The sequence below is a fragment of the Micromesistius poutassou genome (assembly GCF_964030765.1).
Source record: "Micromesistius poutassou genome assembly, chromosome: 8".
Classification (NCBI taxonomy): Eukaryota; Metazoa; Chordata; class Actinopteri; order Gadiformes; family Gadidae; genus Micromesistius; species Micromesistius poutassou.
The window spans coordinates 20,246,558-20,252,064 of record NC_140278.1 but is presented as its reverse complement, the minus strand read 5'-3'; the positions used below and the strand labels follow the sequence as shown (position 1 = coordinate 20,252,064).

The following is a 5,507-nucleotide window of genomic DNA, read 5'->3' as shown; positions in this document are numbered from 1 at the left end:
GTACCGACAGAGATATGTTGGTGTTTCTCTTTCTTCTGACAAATGTACTTTGTTGTGAGTCGCTTTCGATAAAAGCGTCTTCTAAAAACGCCCTGAACGTAAATGTCGAAACAAATATGAAGCAAACTCAAGGTTCATGTTCAGGTTTGTACGCCTTCAGACTCTGGATGATTAATCTGAAGTCTCGTGTTCCCATGATGCAACAGGAATGAGTTTAGACACGGGGTAGGAGGACAGAGAGAGGTGGTTACGGGGTGTTACCAAACTGATCCTCCATGCCCCGACCTGATGCCTAACGACCTGTAGCGTTAGCTCATTAATGAATCTTTACTCATGGCCGGCATGTGTGCTCAGGAGATGGAGCGGGTCGGCTGGTAACCGCAAGGTCGCTGGTTCGATCCCCGGCTCGCCGGGGTGTGGAGGTGTCCCCTGAGCGAGACGCCCTCACGCTGACCGCTCCTGACCGGCCGGCCGTCGCCCTTGCGTGGTCCGACTCCGCCGTCGGTGTGTGTGAATGAATGTGTGCGTGAACGGGTGAATGTGAGGCAGTGTTGTGAAGCGCTTTTGAGAGTGGCTCACTCCTATAAAGGAGGTCAGGGGAGCCAGAGGAGTCTGGGCGACAGGGGGTTAAAGTCTCTGCAGCTTTAACCGCCTGCTGTCACGCGTCTTGAGGTCTGCGCTGCCGTTGCGCTGCGGGCCGCAGTAACGGGCCGAGCCCCTCTCCGGGAATGCTGCGGGGACACTTTGTCTTGTGCCGATGTGGTCGTCCCTCTCTTGTCTCTCCCGGGCCTCCCGTCCGTGGTCCGTGGTCTGGTGTATTCAGATCCCTCCGGGGGCGGGGGGGGGGGGGGGGGGGGAGGAGGAGGGAGGAGGAGGAGGAGGAGGAGGAGGACTCTGCCTAGTTATCACCACATTGACCTTCTGCCAGGCGACCGGCCGTTCCCTCAGGCCTGATGGGAGGCAATCTCGTTACACAGGACGGGATTGGAAATCACTACCATTCCTGCCATTCCTCAGATATTGCGTTGCACAAGGGTTCAATATTGAAGTATAACATAAGAGGAGCGACCGAATACAAAGGGTTTCCTGATCCTACGAGTCAATGCACCGCCCCCCTTTACCCCACGGCCTTCTGGGAGTCCCATTCCTCACCCAGAACAGGACAGGACCGGACATATCTCTGACTCTCCACTGCACTGTTGAGTGGGTTGGATATTAACATGTAATCAAAGACAAAGACAACTCTATTTGGCCAAGTATGCTCACACATACAAGGAATTTGGTCTCTGCATTTATCCCATCCGTGAATTAGTGAAACACACACAGAGCACACAGTGAGGTGAAGCACACACTAACCCGGAGCAGTGAGCCGCTACAGTGGCGCTCGGGGAGCAGTGAGGGGTGAGGTGCCTTGCTCAAGGGCACTTCAGCCGTGGATGTGGGCATGGGAGAGCAGTGCTCAACCACTTCCCCCGCCCCACATTTTTCCTACTGGGTCGGGGATCGAACCAGCAACCCTTCGGTTTAAAGGCCGAAGCCCTAACCAGTACAACAACCGGTTCCAGCTGGATCACCTCTTCATCATGTCACTGTATCCCTATCGTCTATTCAAATAACGCCCCCACCGGCTCCTTAGCATTTGCATACGATGGGTCTCAGCTTTCAAGAGCAGGTGCTCTTGCTGGATGTCTCACTCTATCCTAGAGATGTCTCACTCTATCCTAGAGATGTCTCACGCTATCCTAGAGATGTCTCACTCTATCCTAGAGATGTCTCACGCTATCCCAAAGCTGTCTCACTCTGTCCTAGAGCTGTCTCACTCTGTCCTAGAGCTGTCTCACTCTATTATAGAGCTGTCTCACTCTATCCTAGAGCTGTCTCACTCGGTCCTAGAGCTGTCTCACTTTATACTAGAGCTGTTTCTATCCTAGAGCTGTCTCTCTATCCTAGAGCTGTCTCACTCTGTCCTAGAGCTGTCTCACTCTATCCTAGAGCTGTCTCACTCTGTCCTAGAGCTGTCTCACTTTATACTAGAGCTGTCTCACTCTGTCCTAGAGCTGTCTCACTTTATACTAGAGCTGTCTCACTCTATCCTAGAGCTGTCTCACTCTATCCTAGAGCTGTCTCACTTTATACTAGAGCTGTCTCACTCTATCCTAGAGCTGTCTCACTTTATACTAGAGCTGTCTCACTCTATCCTAGAGCTGTCTCACTCTATCCTCCTAAGATGTTCAGACCTACAGACGGGTCCCAGGCCATGAAGGCTGAGACCCAGGTCAGGTGTCTGTGAACTGGGACAGCTGGATGTCTGCTCCATAGAAGAGACCCTCCCTATTGGCTGACACTGGCCTGCATTATGTCCTGTCTCCATTACCTGCCTTTCAACAGGTAACAGGTGAGACAGGAAACAGGTGAGACAGGCAATCGGTGTAACAGGTGAGACGGGTAACTAGTTAACTCAGTATGGAGGATGTTTAGGTGGGAAATCAAGTAGTGGTTGTAATGGTTTGTGTTAGGGTATAATTATCTCAGTGTCACACTGGTTAACTTAACCAGAAACTACTCGTTCTCTACCTCTCTCTCTACCTCTCTCTCTACACATCTCTCTACCTCTCTGTTCCTGTGTTATTTTGCTGGAAATGAAAACACAGATTCAGTCCTAAACGTTGACTGCATGTCTTTGATAAACCGTTATTAAACTGTTGATATAGTTTCAGAACAATTTTCTTTATATATTTTTATATTCAATCCTGAAAAACACAAACAACCATCATCCTTATCCATGTATAAAAGGATAACACTTAATACGCCCTTACTTTGAAACTCTCCACTCCACTGAGCCTTTTACTTTGAATGTTTCAGAGTCACTCTGGCTTATCAAAGTTCTTCTTTCACGTCGGTGATGAAAGCCTCCAGGAGGCTGAAAGACTCCCTGTTTCTCCTGAACAACAGAGGATGAATACTCCCTTGTTCGCCCACTCAGCTCCTCAGAGCTGTGTGTTGAAGACAACTCTGAACTCTGGGTTTACGACGTCGGAATGTCAGAGTTGTAACGTCTTGAGTGCAGAGTTGTGCTGAACACGGCGGTAGCCCCGGTCTGTAGGCCCCCCCACCCCCCACCCCCCCCCTAGCTCAGTGTAGACCCTGTAGCCTAGCCCACGCTGTCCCTTAGCCTTTAGCCTAGCCCACCCAGAGGGTTAGTCCTTTGTTGTTAGCCCATCCACTCCCTTAGCCCACTGTGTTAGCCCACGCGTGTTCGCCCAGTGTGTTAGCATGTTAGCCCACGTTTGTTAGCGTGTTAGCCCACTGTGTTAGCGTGTTAGCCCACTGTGTTAGCGTGTTAGCCCATCCACTCCCTTAGCCCTGTGTGTTAGCGTGTTAGCCCATCCACCCCCTTAGCCCTGTGTGTTAGCGTGTTCGCCCACTGTGTTAGCCCAGTGTGTTAGCATGTTAGCCCACGTGTGTTAGCCCAGTGTGCTAGCGTGTTTGCCCACGCGTGTTCGCCCAGTGTGTTAGCGTGTTAGCCCACTGTGTTAGCATGTTAGCCCACTGTGTTAGCGTGTTTGCCCACACGTGTTAGCCCAGTGTGTTAGCGTGTTAGCCCTGGTGGGCTAGCCCCCGCGGCCGTCCGGGCCCCTGCGTGGCTGTGCTCTGTGCGGAGGCTCTCTCTCTCTAACGGCTCATTGTGACCACAGAGATTCCTCCAGGCCTCCTCCAGGCGGAGCGGCCAACACTGGACCACACACAGCTGGGGGTCTGCCCCCCCCCCCCCCCCCCCCCCGCCCCACAGCTGGGGGTCTGCCCCCCCCCCCCACAGCTGGGGGTCTCTGTCCTCCGCCCCTCACACCAGGTTCTGTTCTGCTCCGTGGAACAGAACTGTGAACAGTGCTCAGGATTAGCAGAGTCTGTCTCTACCACAGAGCCTCCTCCTCAGACAGCCTCCTCTCCTCCTCCTCAGACAGCCTCCTCCTCCTCTCCTCCTCCTCCTCCTCCTCCTCCTCCTCCTCCTCCTCCTCCTCCTCCTCCTCCTCAGAGGGTCTCCTCTCCTCCTCCTCCTCTCCTCCTCCTCAGACAGCCTCCTCCTCTCCTCCTCCTCCTACTCCTCCTCTCCTCCTCCTCCTCCTCAGACAGCCTCCTCCTCTCCTCCTCCTCCTACTCCTCCTCTCCTCCTCCTCCTCCTCAGACAGCCTCCTCTCCTCCTCCTCCTCCTCCTCCTCCTCCTCCTCCTCCTCCTCCTCCTCCTCCTCTTGGCCCTCGCTGTCAGAGCCGTGGGCGGACGCTGCAGGTCCCGGGGGGGGGAGGCGGTTGGCGTCGGTAAAGCGTCTTAATGTCTGGTGCTCCAGAGCCAGAGCCCAGCGCTCCTCCGCACATAAATCACCCTGGAGGAGATCCGGGAGGAACGGAGCGGCCTCTGGGGCCTCTGGGGACCCCTGCCACGGCAGGAACCTCCAAGGTTCCCCCCCCCCCCTTCACTGTGTCTGGTGGCGCCTCGCGACTACAGCGCCTCCGCAGAGATACAAACCATGAACACACATTTATTATACTGCAGGGGAGAGGGGGAGGGAGAGGGAGGGGGAGGGAGAGGGAGAGAGAGGGGGGAGGGAGAGAGAGAGGGGGTAGAGAGAGGGAGAGAGAGAGAGGGAGAGAGAGAGAGGGAGAGGGAGGGAAAGAGAGAGGGGGGGTGGGAGGGCGGGAGAGGGAGGGAAAGAGAGAGATAGAGGGAGGGAGAGCGCACTTGGAAGTATCATAGTTACTTTTAGAACATCTTATTAATTAACACAAGAGTAGAAATCTTAGGCTTGGTTCCTCAACAGCCACATAGCAGCAACAATACGATATAAAGTAAATAAAGGAGCACAAATAAAATAGGTAAAAATAAGTAGCAGCATAGATCATGATAATAATAATAAAATAAAGTAAGTGATAATAAGGGAAACTAAAACAGTGGTAATAAGTGATAATAAGAGAAACTAAAACAGTGGTAATAAGTGATAATAAGAGAAACTAAAACAGTGGTAATAAGTGATAATAAGAGAAACTAAAACAGTGGTAATAAGTGATAATAAGAGAAACTAAAACAGTGGTGATAAGTGATAATAAGAGAAACTAAAACAGTGGTAATAAGTGATAATAAGAGAAACTAAAACAGTGGTGATAAGTGATAGTAAAGTGTAAATGTAAAACAAAGTGTACAGTCAAGAGGAGGAGGAGGCGGAGGGGGGGTCTGGCCCCCTAGACGTGTCACATGAGGCGTGTCTTCAGTACAGAGGCCTCCTGTTGGCTCTCCCTCTGTCTGGGGACGGCCGTCCACCACACGCTGAGACGTCTCTGTCTCCCCCTCCCCTCCTCCCCCCCCCCCCGTCCAGCACAATACCGGCCGTGTGTGTGTGTGTGTGTGTGTGTGTGTGTGTGTGTGTGTGTGTGTGTGTGTGTGTGTGTGTGTGTGTGTGTGTGTGTGTGTGTGTGTGTGTGTGTGTGTGTGTGTGTGTGTGTGTGTGTGTGTGTGT

At 52.7% G+C, this 5,507-nt stretch overlaps 1 pseudogene across 1 annotated transcript in view; it reads left to right on the top strand.

Moving 5' to 3' along the window:
- The first annotated feature begins 333 nt into the window (after window positions 1-333).
- The window catches only part of LOC311351005 (sodium/hydrogen exchanger 1-like), a 16,940-nt pseudogene continuing 11,766 nt past the window's right edge, over window positions 334-5,507 (top strand). Inside the window, exon 1 of the transcript XR_014684154.1 lies at window positions 334-374. The product of XR_014684154.1 is annotated as a sodium/hydrogen exchanger 1-like (transcript). The remainder of the gene's footprint in view (window positions 375-5,507) is intronic.